Genomic DNA, 19,642 nt, shown 5'->3' with positions numbered 1-19,642 from the left:
ACACGCTTTCAGCCACACCTGTCACGGATTATCACTGTAATTAAAGACACTATAAACACTTAGACAAAATGGTCATTAATTGTCTATACTTGCTTGCGTATGTCGTCACTGTTGGACTTGTTACTTACCTGTTTAGACTTACCTGACTCTTCCTCATTGTTCTCCTCATTGCTGCTTCGTCTCCATTGTATTCTTGTCATCTTTTTTACTTCAGAGACATGTGATGGAAAGGCTGTATCTGTATTGAGGAGCTGGCGACCATTTCATCACAAAGTGTCATCACAGAGTTTCCCATTATATTTGTTTTATTCATGTGTGGTCAGATGTTTCTTTGTTCTGTATAATATTTGTGTGTAATGTAGGTTTTTGCTGTTTGTACATGTTTAAAAGGTTTACAGAACATGCCTTGATGTCGTCATCATTCAACCACTTTTCAAGACACTTAAGTATTGATTTTCTAATTATGTCTCCTATACAGTTACGACTCAGGAGTGGCCAGAAACTTTTTCTCCAGGAATCTCTAATGTCAGCACTCCAAATGATCCCTTGCAATCTGAAACTCCCCATCCACTCCATTGTGGGCAAACCATGGGCCATTACAGTGTTTCCCACTGTACAGCCACACTCCAACTGTACAGCCACACTCCAACTTCAGCTAGGGTGTACCCATCAGGAAATCACCTCTTTACTGGTACTGGAGATCTTGACTGCTGAAGTCATCCTGGGATGTCCTTGGGTTCAACATCATTCTCCTTGACTGTTGTTGGCTACTGGAGAGATCCTCAAGTGGGGTGAACAATGCTTCCAAAGATGCCTTTATGTACCTCAGCATCATCCTCAAAAATACCTTGTGGAAAAACAACCCTTCTACATCAATGCAAAATCTTTTGCCCATATTCTGAGAGCCAGGTAGATGTCCCCAGGGAATATTATCCATACCTCGAAATCTTCAGTCCACAAAGGACCTCCCAACTTCCTCCACATAACATGCCAGTGATCTCTTGCCATGTCTACCTCTGCCCAAAGGATGAGTCTATCACCTGTCATTACCAGAGCAGATGGCCATGGAGGACTATGCAGCAGAGGCTCTGAAACAGGGATACATCCACCCTTCCAAACCCCATGTTGCTTCAAAATTCTTCTTCCTGCCTAAGGAGAATGGAATCCTGCATAGATTATTGAGCTTCTAACAATATTACTATTTTTTTTCTAATTTCATTAATTTATTCATTACTATTTCTGTTCATTACTACCCTCTCTCTCTCTATTTCTCTCTTTGTATTGTAAGTTACTACAAAGTTTGAGTTTTAAGAGTTGGCTGGTCAAGACTCCCACTAATCAATTTGATTAACAGGCTATTTTGATGATCCACTTATTGTAGATAGTTTAAGAATGCTTGTGTTAGTAATGTATAACAGTGGAAACAACTTGAAGTATGCTGTCATTTCTGCACATACAGATAAGATTAATATTTCATTCGGAACTGTAAATGATGTACCCTTATTTTTGTGTACACTTACACAAATATAAACAAAGTGCTTCTGTAAAATAGATCAAATAAACCTAATGTGCTTTCTGCCGTCTCTGTCTACGTGAACATGTCGAGCTCGGGCTGAAATGCAAAGCACTAAAAGCAGGTGCAGTTTAGCTTTGTCTGTCCGAAACTGATGGTTTTTATTCACAATAAGCTATATATAATACATATAAGACTAAATCCATGAAGGGCTAATAATGAAAGTAAAAGGTTAATATTATCGTGCTTTAGTTCATATTTAATTATTAATAATTAATTATTATTACAGCAAAAATGTGTTTTTGTTCCATTAATCATTTTTATGTGAGATTGAAAAATAACAGTGCTATGAGTCTATAAGTCAGTTTTGCTGTAGGCAAAAAAATAAAAACGGATAAATGTATTCTGCAGTTCAATGGTTTATGTTACACCACTTCTTTTTCTTTTTCTCTTAGATAGAGCATGTCCATTTTACACTAAGCAACCAGTGTTACTGAATTTAGGTTGGGGTTTTGGGGTAGTTATGTATAGCTTGTGGGCGTTGAAATAAAGTTATGAATCTCTTGCTGCTTCATATGGAAAATATCTGAAGAGCATTTCAAACGTGCAGAGCAGGTTTAGGCAAAGTGTCTGTTTTAGGACAAATGCCTCGTTTGGTTTGGCTTTTGCAATTTTTGCAACCGCATACAGAGTATTACATATAATATGGTTTTGTTTTTTTCTCAGGAGACATGAGGTTTTAATTGTACACAGCAACGATACAGTCGTTTTGGCAATACAAATGTAAAAATATATTGCAGTAATAAAAAGCTATCCAGAGACATCATAGGCCTAATCCTTTTTAGTTTCATTATTGAGCAATTCCAGCGTTAATGACTTGACATTCAGTCAAAACCTGAAATATAAATTTTCACAGAATGTATTCATTACCAATATATTGAACCACCTTTTTATGTTTTACAAAATCCCAAACAGAGTCCAGACATCAGAAAATTATCCGTCTTTGAACGTGTTTTATAGGCTATTTTATACTTGGCAAATAAACATGAGTTTTTGGGAGACAACACATTTTGTAGACTTTCTGTGATTCACAATGCACAAACCAGAAGCAACAATATCTGCAGAATGGAGAAGGGTTGACCATTCTCAAAAAATAAAATAGGCCTATACATTTGTATTTCAATTTTAATAAATAAACCATTTTTTCCCACTTCTGCTGACTGTGGGGAACCGGAAGATGTGCAGGCGGATGTCATAGTTTGTCAGTGCTGCGTGGTTAGTGACAATCATGGAGAGAGAACAAAACAAAATGCTGGTCACGAATTAGAAGCAAAAAACAAGGATTTGTAAAGAAACACATTGGAGGATTTTGAAATATTCAAGAGGAGACTGGATTTTCTTTGCTAAAGTAAGGAAACTTTGTTTCCTTTGCTCCTACATTTCCCAGAGGCGCGCGCGATGCTTACGTCTTCCATGTCCCACAGTCAGCAGATGTTAGAAAAAAGTGTTTATATATCGTTTGAAATGTGGATATTATCTTACAAAAACACATGGATTCGCTACAGGGGGAGCTGTAGCTTTATTCACCCCCTGGGGCCATGTGAGGGACTTTTTATTACAGATGTGCACACTTTATTTCACGTCTTCTGAACTGTTGACAACTAATATTACGCCCATTGAAAGGCTTTGAGTGGCCAGGACCATTGTAAATATAACTCGACCTAGGAATTATACACCTAAGATGCTTTGAGGGTGAGTAGAACATGGACATTTTTTTTTTCAGGTGATCCAACCCTTTAATTAGTTTACGCAAAAACACTTGAATATGAATAGTAACAGACCACATTGCTTTTCGGATACAGTATGGAATCCACATTAAAATAAACCTTCACAATTCTACAACTAAAACGGATGCAGTTATAACCTGTAAATTGAAGGCAGTTTGATGTTTTAAAGTGATCTTGCTGATGTCACTCCAATCCATTGATCATTAGTGTTTTTGATTAAGATTAAACGGATGCATGACTCTCATAAACGTGTTTTCATAAATCTCTTTTGTTTTAAATAATACAGATACAAAGCAGGTTATTGTACAAATAATTATAAAATGGTAAAGACATAATTGAAGTTTAACATTTTGCATATGAATTACAAAGTTAATTATTCTTTACTTGCAATCATACAAAATAAAACCAAACAAGATTTGTAATGAATATAAAATATGTAGACAAATAGAAATAAATGTATCGCGTTACTCAGCATCATATATTTAGAGTTAGTAGTAATAGTAATAGTATTCACTCCCACATTTAACTGCAATTTTTATTTTATAATTTTTTGCTTTTGTTTTGAGTTTTACTTAAACTGTATAAAAGCAAGTAAAGGAGTCTCCCTTTCAAATCATTGAAGTTGACAATTAATTAAGCTTTTTTTACATCATGTGCACTTATTATTATAATGAGAAAACTTGTTTAAACATGAGGACGTTTTATTAATCCGTCCATTCTTTTCAGTTTCAAAAATGCATGCTGTTTTATTAAAGGATTTTTTAAATCTAAATAAAAAAAGTACTTGTGACAAATATAGGCCTAATATGTGAGAATATTGACATTTTGCATATAGATCCATGTTTGTAGCCTAGCTCGCTAAAATAGGCTACCACTTTTTATACTCCAATGAAAAGTAAACCACCATTTCTTTAGGATAATATAACACATAATTCATATTATATAAATAATACTGCACACCTGTTAAATGTTTCAAATCTAAAATATGGTGTAAAACTGTGTAGCTTAGAGAAAATATAAGCACAAGAACATAGGCTTTACATTTATGCTGCTTAAATTAACGCACATTACTTCACATTACTTGCAACCAAATACTGTGTTACTCCATGCGCATATCATCACTGTTTATCACTGCTCCATCAGTAATCACTATTCTTTAAATAAACACTGTGGTGTTCACATCCTGTCTTATGTGATAAGGGGTGGTGCTAGCGCAGTGGATAAGACGCAAGCCTGTGGTGTGGGAGACCCGGGTTCGAATCCACTGTGAACCGCCAGTGTGTCCCTGAGCAAGACACTTAACCCCTAGTTGCTCCAGAGGCGTGCAACCTCTGACATATATAGCAATTGTAAGTCGCTTTGGATAAAAGCGTCAGCTAAATGAATAAATGTAAATGTGATATGTGTGACAAGTATAGTTTTTAAAAATATATTATTTCTGTAATAAATATTACTTTATATACACTACTGTTCAAAAGTTTGGGATCACTAGGGAATTTCCTTGTTTCCATGAAAACACGCATGAAATTAGTTTCAATAGCCAATTTAGCAACTGAAAAGGACATGTACTCATTGTCAGTTAGAAATAAATGGGGGACATCTCCCTCCACTTTTAATAAAATGTCAATTTGTCCCCCACACTTTCTTCAGGCAAGTGTGTTCAAGTAGAGACCAATGTGAATAAATCTAGATTTACATGCAAAGTTACAAGATAGTCTTTGCACGACCTGACGTTTTTCTTTTATTTTTATTTTTCATTTTTTTATGGGGTATCCAAAATGAGGCAAAGGGAACATTATGGAACACCAAACATTTTCATGCAGTGTATGTTTCATTCATATTTGAACCCGGAGGCTGCTCTCACACAAAACGTCCTATTTTGTTCGTTTGGTTGCATAGCAAAAGACGGATGTATAATTTGTGGCAACAAAATTTAAAAACATATATTTCATTAATATTAATTACAGCCAAAGGAGTTCTCCCTTTAGAACAGTTGCTGACTTTAGATTACATTTCATGGTATTCAATTATGAAAAAACTTAGGTTCTGTCTAGGGTTTTATAGCATATTTGGACATGCTGCTTTACAGTATATTCTTAGCATTCCAATCATTCTGTGTTCCTGGATATTTCAGCAAAGACAGATGCCAAATACAACAGATGGCGTTTAAACCTGATTGCATGTGTGCTTTGAGGTCTGTGACATCAGCTGAGAAATATATTAAGCTGCTGACTGGAAAATATTGGCCTACAGATATGTAGGCCTCAACTAACAATTAGCATGTGCATTATTCAAATTAAGTACTCATATAATCCAAGTCCTCTAAATGCCTCTATTACACAATACTGCAATCAATATGGTAAGTAAATATGAACACTCCCTTATAAAACATGCATTCAGAAATATCACATATTTCTAAAGTATGCCATCTGTCATTCAGTGTGTAATGCAATAAAATCACATCTGCCTATGAGTTACACCAGACCCTCGCTGAGATCTTAAACAGTTTTGGCTTTCAAAATGTCTAACTGATAAAGGGAAAGTTGATGATGCCAGAGGTGGTGGTTAAAATTGAGAACTAGTTTCTATCTAATTAAATGTGAGTTTATGTTGTCACTGGATACCCAAGTACACATGGCATATATATATATATATATATATATATATATGTATAGTAGCATACAGCCTAACCAACATTCCCTGTGGTTTATTTATTTAATCCTTCCATTTTAACCTTCAAGTGTGATTTATGACTACCATTAATCTTAGGCTGCACATTAATTCCACAGCACGCAGGTTCATCTGACCTGTGCCCTTTCAGATCCCAGCTCTGGTGACTCACTGTGACATCTGGTATATGCACACAAAAAAAAAAAAACATTATTATATATATATATATATATATATATATATATATATATATATATCCTTCTTAAGTGGATGGTTTTAAGGAGATAAAGCCTCATATCCAAGATAGAGCCTAACTCAAATCAGCTCAGATGTGTCAGATTACTAATGCAAAGCAATTATGTTGTATTCTCAGTGTTTCTTAAAGCAATGCTAAAATGGACATTTCTGCGGTCAATTTTCACTTTCCAATGTTTGAAGAGAACCTACCAAATAAGTTACAGGTACATCTTATATCTAATATGTTCACATCCATCTAGGTGAATAATAACGTCTGGCATCTGTGCTATTGAAATATCCGGTGAGTGACGCTAAAACACTTTGTTGTATTTTAAAATAATTATAAACCTAAACTAATCCCTTCCCTAAACCTGACCAACAGGGTTAACAAAAGCAAGTGTGGTATCAAAACTCATTTGCTGAAGTAACCATGCAATGTTAGCTTCCTTTGAGCTCTTTTCATGACTATTGTTTCACAGGACTCATACTGAAAGCCTCCACATTGCCAGTGTAATGCTGTGCCAGGTGATCTCCTATTCAAATTTAGTATGTAAAAAAAAAAAAAAAAAATCATACATGCAGTTTGATTTTAGTGTGACAAACCACTTTTACCATAATGCATGATTAGTAAACAGCATGCAATCTGATGTTTGAATTTCTTTTTTTTTTTTTTTTCTTTTTTTTTGAGTAAAAGCAGAGGTGCAATGCTTAGAAATTTATAAAGGCACTTTTATAAAATCTCCTAATACAATTTAGTGTTATTTGAGCTGAAATGTTGTTCTCATCATGTTTACAATCGTTTTAGGGTTTTAGTATTATGTTGTCATATTATATTGCCATATACATTATCATGTATTGTATAACATTTTACACAGAAAAGGTAAGAAAGCAATTTTGTCACACTAAAATCATGTTACGATGCATATTGTTTATGACCTGTGGCTATACTATTGAAACAATGAATATTTTACAGTTTATGGAGTCTTCTGCAAGTGCCTCATTGTAAGCCAGTTTTTCTTTTACCTTTTTTCTTTTTTTTTTTAAAGAAAAGGAGCAACCAATCAAAATCAATTATTGTTGTAATCAACATTATGCCACAAGTGAAGTCGACTATGCTTATACTGGACTTGGGATATCTCTTTAATATCTTCTATTACTCAGCTGATTTGGTTTAATAACTTTCTACAGTATTCACTTTATTTTTGTCTTAAATTTTATCTTAATCAGGTTGCGAGTTAATACCTAAAGACAATTATTTTACTCTCTCACTTTCAGATTTTAAGTGTCATCAGTCCAGTTACACCACAACATCATAGCAAGATAAAGCCAGATATTATTTGTTCAGCAGATTCGTAGAAAGTACCATAAAATGACCTTTGATATTAGGGAGGATTTACTGAGGCAATCTGCATGAGTTGGTTTTCTTGAGTTGTGTTGACAAAAGCCAGTCAGTGTGTTAAAACACCCAGAAAATCGCCTCAAGGTTACGTATGTAACCCTAGTTCCTTGAAGGAACGAGACGCTGCGTCTAGCGCTTTGGGGAACGTCCCTGACGAGACCGACTCTGAATATCGTGTGCAATCCGTCCATCGGAAAGGCGTGACGTCACGGGCGTAACGGGCGGGGTGACGTAGCGACCAGGAAGCTATAAAAGCATGTGCCAACGCTGCCAGACTTCCAAATCCCTGCCTATTGTGTATCCGAAGAGCACAGCTAAGACGAGAGAACAGAAGAGCCCGGCGTGGCTCGGATGTCAAGATTGTAAAATCGGACAAATGTAGAGGGCGTGGACCACCCCGCAGCGTTGCAGATGTCCAAGAGGGACACACCTGCTGAGAAGGCCTTGGAGGCCGCCATACCCCGAGTAGAGTGAGCCTTGGCCCCCAAAGGAGGGGGAAGACCAGAGGACTCATAGGAGACGTTGATAGCCTCGACTATCCAACGACTAAGGGTCTGCTTGGTGGCAGGAGAACCCTTGTTAGAAGGACCATAGCAAACAAGCAGTTGGTCGGATTTTCTCCACAGGGCAGCTATGTGGACGTATGCGTCCAGTGCTCGCACTGGACACATACAGTTTAGCTTCTCTTGGTCTGGCTCCCAAAAGGGAGGAGGACAGAAGGCCTGCAGCACGATAGGTTGTGGTGTGACAGAGGGAACTTTCGGAACATAACCCGCTCGAGGGTGTAAGAATGCTTTGGCCATACCAGGGGCAAAGTCTAGGTAGGTAGGGGCCACCGAGAGGGCCTGGAGATCTCCAACTCTCTTTAGAGAGGTGATTGCCAATAACAGGGCAGTTTTAATTGTTAGATGTCTGTCTGAGATTTCTTGAATTGGCTCGAATGGAGCTTTACAAAGAGCCTCTAGCACCACAACCAAGTCCCAGGGGGGAACACGGGACCGTACTGGAGGTCTCAGCCTCAGTGCACCTCGGAGGAAACGTGTAACTAGGGGGTGTCTACCCACTGACTGATCATTGAAAGGGACATGGAAAGCAGCTATGGCCGCCACGTAAACCTTTAAGGTGGAGTGGGATAACCCCGCAGAGAGCCTGGCTTGTAAAAACTCCAGAACTGTACCAACTGGGCAGTTTGCTGGGTCAAGCTGGCGGTCTCTGCACCATGAAGTGAAGAGTTTCCACTTCAGGGCGTACAGTTTCCTCGTAGCGGGAGCTCTGGATTGGAGTAGGGTCTCAACAACCTCGGTTGAGAGACCAGCTGCTAACAGTTGTGCCCCCTCAGGGGCCACACCCACAGCTTCAACAACTCCGGGCGAGGGTGAATTATCGTACCCTGCACCTGTGAGAGTAGGTCTGTCCTGATCGGTATCTCCCACAGAGAGCCGTCGAGGAGCGAGACTAGATCTGAGAACCATGGTCGGCCCGGCCAGAACGGGGCTACTAATAACAGACGGACCCCGTCCTGGCGTACTCTCGCCAGAACTCCCGGGAGCAGAGCGATAGGGGGAAAAGCATACAGACGAAGCCTCGGCCAGGTCTGTACCATAGCGTCCAGTCCCAGAGGAGCTGGATGAACTAGAGAGAACCAGAGGGGACATTGCGATGTCTCCTGAGTCGCAAAGAGGTCCACCTGGGCTGTGCCAAATACTCTCCATATCTGCTTCACCACCTCGGGGTGAAGCATCCATTCCCCGGGCCTCGGCCCCTGCCTCGACAGTATGTCTGCTCCCACATTCAACCTCCCAGGAATATACACTGCTCTGATCGAGAGGAGTTTGCCCTGGGACCACAGAAGGATCTGGTGTGCCAGCTTGTACAAGGGGCGTGAACGCAGACCCCCCTGGTGATTGATATAAGAGACCACTGATGTGTTGTCGGTGCGCACCAACACATGATGGCCTCTCAGGTCTGGGAGGAAATATTTCAATGCTCGGTAGACTGCTAGCATCTCTAGGCAATTGATGTGCCATGTCAGATGGCGATCGCTCCACAGACCGCGGGCAGGGTGGCCACTCATGACCGCACCCCAACAGGTGAGGGACGCGTCTGTCGCTAGCGTTACACGGCGACAAGGAGCTCCCAGCACCATGCCCTGATTCAAGAACCAAGGTTTCTTCCACATGTCTAAGGCACGAAGGCACCGCCGCGTGACCTTGATAACTCGAAGTGGATTTCCCCTCGGGGAAAAGCCCTTGGACTTGAGCCACCACTGTAGGGGTCTCATGTACAGCAGGCCAAAAGGTATCACGTTGGACATAGCTGCCATCAGCCCTAACAATCTCTGGAATTGTTTGACAGTGAGTGACTGGCCTTCTTTGACTCTCTCGACTGATGTGAGGATCGACTCGATCCGAGCAGGAGACAAGCGTGCCTGCATCTTGGTCGAATTCCACACTACGCCTAGATAGGTGGTTCTCTGAACTGGAGAAAGTACACTCTTCTTGGCATTTAGTCTCAAACCCAGCTCCCCCATGTGTGCGAGGACGACATCTCAATGTCGAACCGCCATCTGCTCTGATTGAGCTAGAATCAACCAATCGTCGATATAGTTCAGAATGCGGATGCCCTGCATACGGAGGGATACCAGAGCCGCATCTACACATTTCGTGAACGTGCGGGGTGAGAGTGCGAGGCCAAAGGGAAGTACTCAGTATTGGTAGGCTTTGCCCCCAAAAGCGAACCTCAGAAACTTCCTGTGTTGTGGAAGGATGGATATGGAAGTATGCGTCTTGAGATCTATTGTGACAAACCAGTCCTCGGATCTGATTTGAGCTACAATCTGTTTGACAGTGAGCATTTTGAACTTCAGTGACATTACTGAGAGGTTTAGATGACATAAGTCTAAGATCGAACGCAACTCCCCATCCTTCTTTGGAACTATGAAATACCGGCTAAATCCCGGACTCCCCGACTAGAGGAGGGACCACCTCGATGGCCTCCTTCCTAAAAAGGGTATTCACTTTTTTTTGTTCCATAACCAGAGCCTGCAGGAGGCCGACTATTGTCTTTCCACTGTGCGCAGGACCCATTGAGATACATTGGCAGTAGTTTCCACGCTGCTAGCTAATGTACTAAGGGAATCAGTCTCTCGAGACTGATCTCTGGAGTAAGAGGCCCCCGAAGGGGAGGCGAGCATCCCAGCTCCGCTACGCTCACGGGCGGAAATAACTGAGTAGTGCTCGCTGGAGGCCGCTGCACCCTGAAACTCCGGCAGGGTTGGCAGACCCACCTCCCGAGGGCACTGAGGTGAGACGGGCACCGTGTAATGAGGTGGACACCGCTCTACCCCAGTAGGGGCTGCCCTCTGTAGTCGTGACTGTTTGTACGCGGAGGGGGCTGCTCCCGCCCAGCAGTCCCTCCAGTACATCTAACTTCATGAGTCAAATACCTGTCATTATATTCCTCAGAATTTAATGAAATCAAACAATCAGACAAGTAAATACAGTCTGGATTGTGATACAATACACATTGAAGTGATATATTGAACTTCTCGAAGTTAGATAACAGTCATTAGATTCCTCAGAATCTAATGCAATCCATATTCCTCAGAATTTAGTGAAATCAAACAATCAGACAAGTAAACACGGTCTAGATTGTGATAAAGTACACATTGAAGTGATAGAACCAACTCCTGCTTATTAAATGGAGTTAAAATAACCAGACACGCGGTCGGGTATGGAAAAATTCACATCAAAACTGAAAATGATGTAATACACGCGTTGCCTCGACAGCGCGCGAATAGCTTAGTCACACAAACAATATTAATCCCCTCGGAGATTAAATAGCTGCTCACTAACGCTGCCCGTATAATGACACTGTTTGTTTTATACTGTGCTTATGCAACTTTGTTTGTGCAACTACAAGCTCGCCGACGCCCTCCGTATCAATCTCCTCGGAGAAAGAAAGGCATAGCGTCAAGCCCGACGCTCGGGGGGAAGAGCCGAAGCTCGGGCTTCCAAACCCCGGAATCAGGCAGATCTGGTGGGTACGGTAGGAGATAAGGACGTGCCCGTCTCCATACCTTCCAGCAGATCGATCTGCGAACCCAACGAATGCCGGCGCGGCTTCGCCTCGGCGAAAGCGGAACCGGCATCGCGAGGAACGCTTGCGAAGGCTCACTTCTCGAAGAGAGCCCTGCGGGATCGAAGCGTCCGCATTGGCATTCGTTCACAATGCGGGCAGTCGGCCCCCTCGAGAGCCGACTCAGCGTGCTTCGATCCCAGGTAAGCCACGCACAAACTGTGTGTATCCCCACTCGTAATGTAGCGAGGGCAGGGAGGAACACACAATCTATAACGTGTCTTGGAATCGCCCTTCATATGTTAGGTCTTTTGCTTTTGTTTTGGCATATTGAGCTGTTTTAGCGATCTTTTAATGGCTAAGGGACAGACAACAATAAATAGGACCAACAGGACAGACTTTTGACATGCACACACAGAGCGCTTGCTGACAGATTCGAAGCTGAGGCCAGCTGCACGGCACGTGCTTTTATAGCTTCCTGGTCGCTACGTCACCCCGCCCGTGACGTCACGCCTTTCCGATGGACGGATTGCACACGATATTCAGAGTCGGTCTCGTCAGGGACGTTCCCCAAAGCGCTAGACGCAGCTCGAGTTCCTGAAAAGGAACTATATAGTACACTCACATCCAGTTGATTGTCATTCATATTCATTATCTGCAGAAGCATGAGTAAAGCAATCAAATCAAATTAAATATTACTACTTCTTTGTTCTAGGGTACACTAAAGCGTCCCTATTACAGTGTAATTTCACATAAGTACTGAATAATTATGAACACAGTGTATTTAATATGTGATTACAGATTGATTGTGACAAACAGAAACAGAAAACAGAAAGTTGTGTAATGACACATTATTAGTATTACTGTATGCCATCTTTATAAATACTGTAGTAATGTATCTAGTTTATTCACTACAGAGTAATCTTTAAAATCCTACCTGTATTGGAAGGTTTCCCTGCTACAGGAAATTACATGTGTGCTAAGGAGGATTTAAAAGGTTAAATTTTCATTCTTCAAGGATATTTTATCCTCTTGGTGACCATAATTGCCATATTGGTTTTGAAAATACTAGTTATTGCTTTGTGATATTTTGAGGTTCTACCAATTTATCAAAATTATGATTGATAGAATGTTTCCGTTGATTCACATACAAACATGAAATTGGAATAGTAATTCTGTAAACTTTGATGCATTTTCTACACTCTAAAATGTTTTGTCAGGTATAGCTGCTGCTTATTCTTCATGTGGTAGTATATAGTATATACTAGTTATTCAAAAAGAAAGGGGTCATATGATGATGCTAAAAATAACATTATTTGGTGAATTTGGTGTAATACAATGTGCTTATGTGGTTTAAGGTTAAAAAAAAAACATTATTTTCTATATAATGCACATTATTGTTTCTCCTCTATTCCCCTCCTTCTGAAACGCATAGATTTTTACAAGGCTCATCGGCCTGAAAAAGTGAGATGTGCTCTGATTGGCCAACTATCCAGTGCATTGTGATTGGCCGAATGCCGAATGTTCTCTTTTAGCAGTTCAGTCAATGTACTGTTAGGAGTAACTGAATAACTCGGGATATTGGTTTATTTCGCGTCAAGAGGGAATGTAAGGCACATTTATAAACCAAATAACTTAAGTAATTTGTGGATTAGTGCATACTGGAGACGTGAACCGTTTCACACGATTCAGTTTGATTTGGTGGTTCGACCGGTTCACTGAGAAGATCTGGTTAAATAGAAAGATTTGTTTGCGATTCGGACATCTATAGACGAGACAAAACCAATATAATCCATTACAAATGAGGTATTTGTTGCATCCAGTTCTGACATAATTACTGATTATAATGACACTGTCTTTTTACGCATTGCATTGCATATTGTGATCTGAGAAACAACAGACAAGCCTGCTCTACACTGCTCAAAACTTGAGTTTGAATAATCATTGGCAATTTAATTACATATAAATAGCGTACTTACAAGCTGTGAGTCAGAAGCGCCAGACTGTCCTTACAGCGTTTGAACTGCCAGACTTTATAGAAACAGCCATTGTGTCACAGATGCATTGCAAGCTACTGGTCCAGGAAACAGTCCTCATCCTCCATAAAATGCACAGCACACATCTGAATATTTGGGTTGGACTGTTCTGGAACAGTGTTGAAATACAACTTAACTGTTGATTTCTAGTAGTGTCCTCTTTTGGAAGGCCAAACAAGTAGTTTCTCTTTCACAGCAAAACACACAGTGACTCCACGACACGACAGCAGTGACAACAGAGAGAATAAAAGTTACTCCTTCTTTCTTTGCGTGAAAATTTGGACGGCGTTATGCAAATCTTCCCACATAGTGACATAGAGATGTGGGGGTGTTTTTGAACAAGCCGTTTTAGTGGGTGTGGACGAGTCTTAACTTTTATAAAGAATATCTCTTTGGATTTAAGATTTTAGTCTTTGCAACTTTATAGATCTTTTTTATGCACCAAGAGATACACTTCAAAGAGAAAGGAATAACTGAAATCACATCATATGACCCCTTTAAAACTATTAATTAGTATGACAGAATCACTCAGACTATAGGTAACATTAAAAAAAAAATCATCATCATCATTTTTAACAGTCAGATATATTTAATTTCCAACTTAATGTCTTGATTTAACAACTTAATGTATTTTTTAAACAATCTACATTACACATGATTCATATTATCTATATGAACAGTAATACTTTATAAAGGTATTTAAAGCCAATACACTGTAATACAATGTTTAATACCCTGATTGTAATACACTGTAAAATTATCCATCCTTATGTCATCCAAGTGTTATATGTATTACATATAATACTTTCATTGTTTGTAATTTGTTAGTATTTGGTTTATAGATTTTATTTTCTAATATATGAAGCATTTTGAGCTTCATTTGATGTTTGAAAGGTGCTTAAAATTAAATGTATTATTATTAGATAGAATGTATCAATGGAAATGTGAATATGTATAGTTATAATTGCATACCCTTTAGCGAATAGACTCTGTAATGTACCGATTTCTGAAAGCATAAAAATGCAGCTTGATCATCCGGTAATAGAGTGTGTGTGTGATGTAGGATACTGTTCGTTTGTCAGTGTGATTTTTACTTACTCCGGTTTCCTGGCGAGTCCAACGGACCGGCACAGTATCGAAGGAGTCTGCGGAACCAAAGACTTGCAGGACGGGATCGTCTTCTCGTCCTCCGCGGACTCCGGGCTGGACTGTGTCGCTTTGAGAGTCGGTGGGGATGTCGGTACAAGCTGCAGATGTTGCGGGTGATGGATGAGAGCTGCCGGGGGATGCTGCGGCTGTTTGGACGGATGCTGTTGCGGCTGGGCTTGACCGTGAGTCGCCGAATGCTTGTGCGGATGAGCGGCCGGCTGAGGGCTGCTGGTCCGCGGGGATGGGTAGTGATGGTGGTGGTATTGATGCGGATCTCTCAGCTGACGGTTCTCGCCGATCAGATCCTCAACCTTCCTCTCCAGCTCGTCGATCCGTTGCCGCTGGGTTTGAATCAGACTCTGCTGGTTTTGTACAATCGTTGTCAGTTCTTTGAGATAAAGCACGGCTTTCATTGGGTTATCCAGCAAGCTCTCCATTACTGTAATCTCAAAGCTTCAAGCCTTATGTATCAGGATGGAGAAGACGTGCTGTGGCGTGCTGATGCTCTAAGGATGCGAGTGATGGTCCTGGTGCAGGGCAAACTGGGGGAGGAGCTGCGGAGGGTGATGAAGTCAACGCTCTGGCCAATCACAGAGAAGGATGGTTGCATGCAGTATACACTTCCCAATAGTGACATCAATTTTGAAGATGCACTAAGAAAGTTTTCATGTTCCTGTCGTATTTACCTTAATGTACCGTGAAACAGATATACCTAAACCACTTTTTTTATATATACAATTCTTTTAAAAATAATAGTTTCAAAATCATTTTGATGATAGCTGAGAGCTTCTAATAAGGTTAATGTCTTTTGTTTCACCCACTGGACAGACTACAGGTGTTTTTTATTTGTTTGTTTTTACTGCAGAATATTTATGTTAAACTAATATATGCTTTGTTATTTCAATTGAAAGCTGCCCTATGTTTCAAAATTTATAAACTGTATTAACTTTAAATGCAATATCAAAAAATGGCACTGATAAAATTATAATCAAGTACTTTACATGTTTTTATGATTTAATGTTAGTCATTACGTCAAAGTAAGTGTATTTTTTAAAGTGTAGCAAAATATTATAATTATATAAAAAACTGACATTATTGAAAAGTGTTTAAAAACATAAATACTCTACATAAGTCTACATAGACACTCTTACACACACCCAACATTTAATTTAATATAATTCCATTACTTCTTTTATTTTTTATTATTATTATTACTATTTTCAAAAGTTTTGTATTTTGTTTCAAGTCAAATCTCTGTTTATCTTTCCTCTCCTTATGAACAGCTTAAATATATGAGTCAGGCTATCCACCACATTTCTACTTTCTTTCAGAGCTTAAATCTGAGTCACTCTAACAGCTGCTGTTTGATTATGAGGTTCATCATTATGAATCATCATATTATCACTGTGAATGCACACGTACCATAAGGTTATATTATAACATATGTCTTCTTATTACATGGCTCTAAATACATTGTTCTGATTGGTCAGCTACAGCACTGAGGTGTTGATTAGTTTTACAATGTGTGTATTTCACCATTGCGCATGACAAAATACCTGGTGCCACACTTCTAGGGCCTCAGGCATGGGACATTCTGAATGGATGGCCAGTCCATCACAGGGCTTTCACAGAATCATGATTGCAATGTAATCAGACTTATTTTGACATCAAAGTATGTTTCTTTTTATTTTATTGTAAAAGCATTACTGCACTGCATTAGGATGAAACTGTTATGACCAACCACAATCATTAATCTCTAAGTTTAACTTTACCTTGGCTTTTGGGACACATAAATGTAGAAATGACCAGCATTACTTACCCAGTGGTCTGAATCTGAGGGAGATTAAATACAGAAAACTTGCTCCGTGTTATCTATGATCTCTATGGAGAATACACCACCTAAACAGGAACTGACAAACATGACTCTAAACTAAGGGCTTAAATACAAACAAGGGTGATTAGCCAAACACGAAATAGGTGTGCAAAATAAAAAAACAAAGAACTCAGATGTGCCAATACTACTGATGTTCTCTATGATTTAAAATAAAAATATACTGTATTTTATGTTGTTTCTACATTAATTTGAAGCATGAATACAAATTATTGCAGTATAAAAGAATATTTAAAAACATTAATGTTATGGGATTTATCACTATTAATTTCAGAATAAATGTGCAATTTATTAGTAATTTTTTTTATCAATTGACAGCACTAAATATATATATATATATATATATATATATATATATATATATATATATATATATATATATCTTCAGTTGGTTATACTTTTATATAATTCCAAGAGCCCAGTTTCTCATTGTCATTCCATTGCAGTCTCTCTCTGAGTGACAGTCTCTCTACCAGCCCAAGCCCATACACACAATAGAACAATGATGTGTCTGTCATCCTGCTGTGTAAATCTCTCATTTTTCATAACACCTAAGGTGAAATGAACTGAGACCACATAAAGAGACGCTGGTAATTGTTTACTGTCAGACCCCTCATCCTCACCCCATGGACCTCAGACAAATATCATGTTCTCCAGGCTGTCTCGGGAAACCCCAAGAAAAATGGCTCTGTCTTCCCACCTGCAGTCCCTATAAAGTGTTGTGTAAGTTACAGATGAGGCAACACACGGGCTAATCTTAAACAAACAAATGTGGCTCATTTGTGGCATTTGTAATGAGGGTCGAGATCAATTTAATTCAGTTCAAGTTTATTTGTATAGAGCTTATTATGATACAAATCATTTCAAATGCGAATGCAGAAAATGTAAAGGATGCACTGAATCTGGCTTTCCTAAACCATTTCTCTTGTTACCATGGAGCTTGGTGAATGACAACATTGTTTTGTGTGGCAGTGTGTTTGGAGGAAAATAGACAACAATGATTAGACAGAGATATGAAAAGAGATGTTCAATAAGGTAGGTAAGCCAGGAATAGCTCTCTCTTCTCAAGATAAAAACACACAAAATTATTTATATGTAGTACTCCCTTTACAGTAATGATAGAGAGAGAGAAGGGTTGCTTATGATTGCTTATGGCCCTCTTTGTTGTCTGAGGATGTACCACAGCTGTACTCTCTCAGTTGCCACCCAGAATTCAGAAAATACAGCTGATCTGTTCAGTGTAAACTCATAATAACACAACTTATATATGCATGTAAATAAAAATTGTCATATTTAGATACAAAAATAAATGTATATAAATAATAAATGTATATAAATGTTTCTGTGATCCAAACTCTATGCAGGGTGGTCAAATATATAATCTGTATAACTTTAATTAGCTAATCAAACAACCGCATTTGTCTGCAATAAATACTGTAGTGAACTGTGATAAGGTTGTTGTTTTTTTGTTTTTGTTTTTTTTTTTGGCCCCTAGATGGCCCCAGTAAGAAACTTTTTATATACAGTACAGGGCTTACATGACAGACAGACATAGAGAGTTATGCTGGGTGAACTAAGAGACTAGCAAGGGTTGGATCCAATAGCAAAATAATATTTAATAGTCAAAGTCAAAGTCACCTTTATTTATATAGCGCTTTAAACAAAATACATTGCGTCAAAGCAACTGAACAACATTCATTAGGAAAAACAGTGTGTCAATAAGGCAAAATGATAGTTAAAGGCAGTTCATCATTGAATTCAGTGATGTCATCTCTGTTCAGTTAAATAGTGTCTGTGAATTTATTTGCAATCAAGTCAACGATATCGCTGTAGATGAAGTCACCCCAACTAAGCAAGCCAGAGGCGACAGCGGCAAGGAACTGAAACTCCATCGGTGACAGAATGGAGAAAAAAACCTTGGGAGAAACCAGGCTCAGTTGGGGGGCCAGTTCTCCTCTGACCAGACGAAACCAGTACTTCAATTCCAGGCTGCAGCAAAGTCAGATTGTGCAGAAGAATCATCTGTTTCCTGTGGTCTTGTCCTGGTGGTCCTCTGAGACAAGGTCTTTACAGGGGATCTGTATCTGGGGCTCTAGTTGTCCTGGTCTCCGCTGTCTTTCAGGGCAATAGAGGTCCTTTCTAGGTGCTGATCCACCATCTGGTCTGAATACGTACTGGATCCGGGTGACTGCAGTGACCCTCTGATCTGGACACAGACTGGATCTGGTGGCCACGGTGACCTCGGAACAAGAGAGAAACAGACAAATATTAGCGTAGATGCCATTCTTCTAATGATGTATTAAGTACATAGGGTGTTATGGGAAGTTTTTCCGGTTCCGATTTACCTAATTAATGCAGCCTAAAAATCCTTTAACGGATTTGGATATTAAAAGCATATTAGTATGTTATGTGTATGCCAGGTTAAAGAGATTGGTCTTTAATCTAGATTTAAACTGCAAGAGTGTGTCTGCCTCCCGAACAATGTTAGGTAAGTTATTCCAGAGTTTAGGCGCCAAATAGGAAAAGGATCTGCCGCCCGCAGTGGATTTTGATATTCTAGGTATTATCAAATTGCCTGAGTTTTGAGAACGTAGCGGACGTAGAGGATTATAATGTAAAAGGAGCTCATTCAAATACTGAGGTGCTAAACCATTCAGGGCTTTATAAGTAATAAGCACTATTTAAAAATGTATACGATGTTTGATAGGGAGCCAGTGCAGCGTTGACAGGACCGGGATAATATGGTCATACTTCCTAGTTCTAGTAAGAACTCTTGCTGCTGCATTTTGGACTAGCTGTAGTTTGTTTACTAAGCGTGCAGAACAACCACCCAACAAAGCATTACAATAATCTAACCTTGAGGTCATAAATGCATGGATTAAC

At 39.5% G+C, this 19,642-nt stretch overlaps 1 protein-coding gene across 1 annotated transcript in view; it reads right to left on the bottom strand.

Annotated features, from left to right (window-relative positions):
* iqsec3a (IQ motif and Sec7 domain ArfGEF 3a) overlaps positions 1 to 14,942 on the bottom strand; it is a 221,456-nt gene extending 206,514 nt beyond the window's left edge. The window contains exon 1 of the mRNA XM_059505523.1: positions 14,818 to 14,942. The gene's annotated coding sequence lies outside the window, so the exon portion shown is untranslated. The remainder of the gene's footprint in view (positions 1 to 14,817) is intronic.
* Positions 14,943 to 19,642: the final 4,700 nt, after the last annotated feature.

The sequence above is a fragment of the Carassius carassius genome, chromosome 22, assembly GCF_963082965.1.
Source record: "Carassius carassius chromosome 22, fCarCar2.1, whole genome shotgun sequence".
NCBI lineage: Eukaryota > Metazoa > Chordata > Actinopteri > Cypriniformes > Cyprinidae > Carassius > Carassius carassius.
Note: the sequence above shows the minus strand (reverse complement) of the source record. Positions and strands in the feature narration are given on the sequence as shown.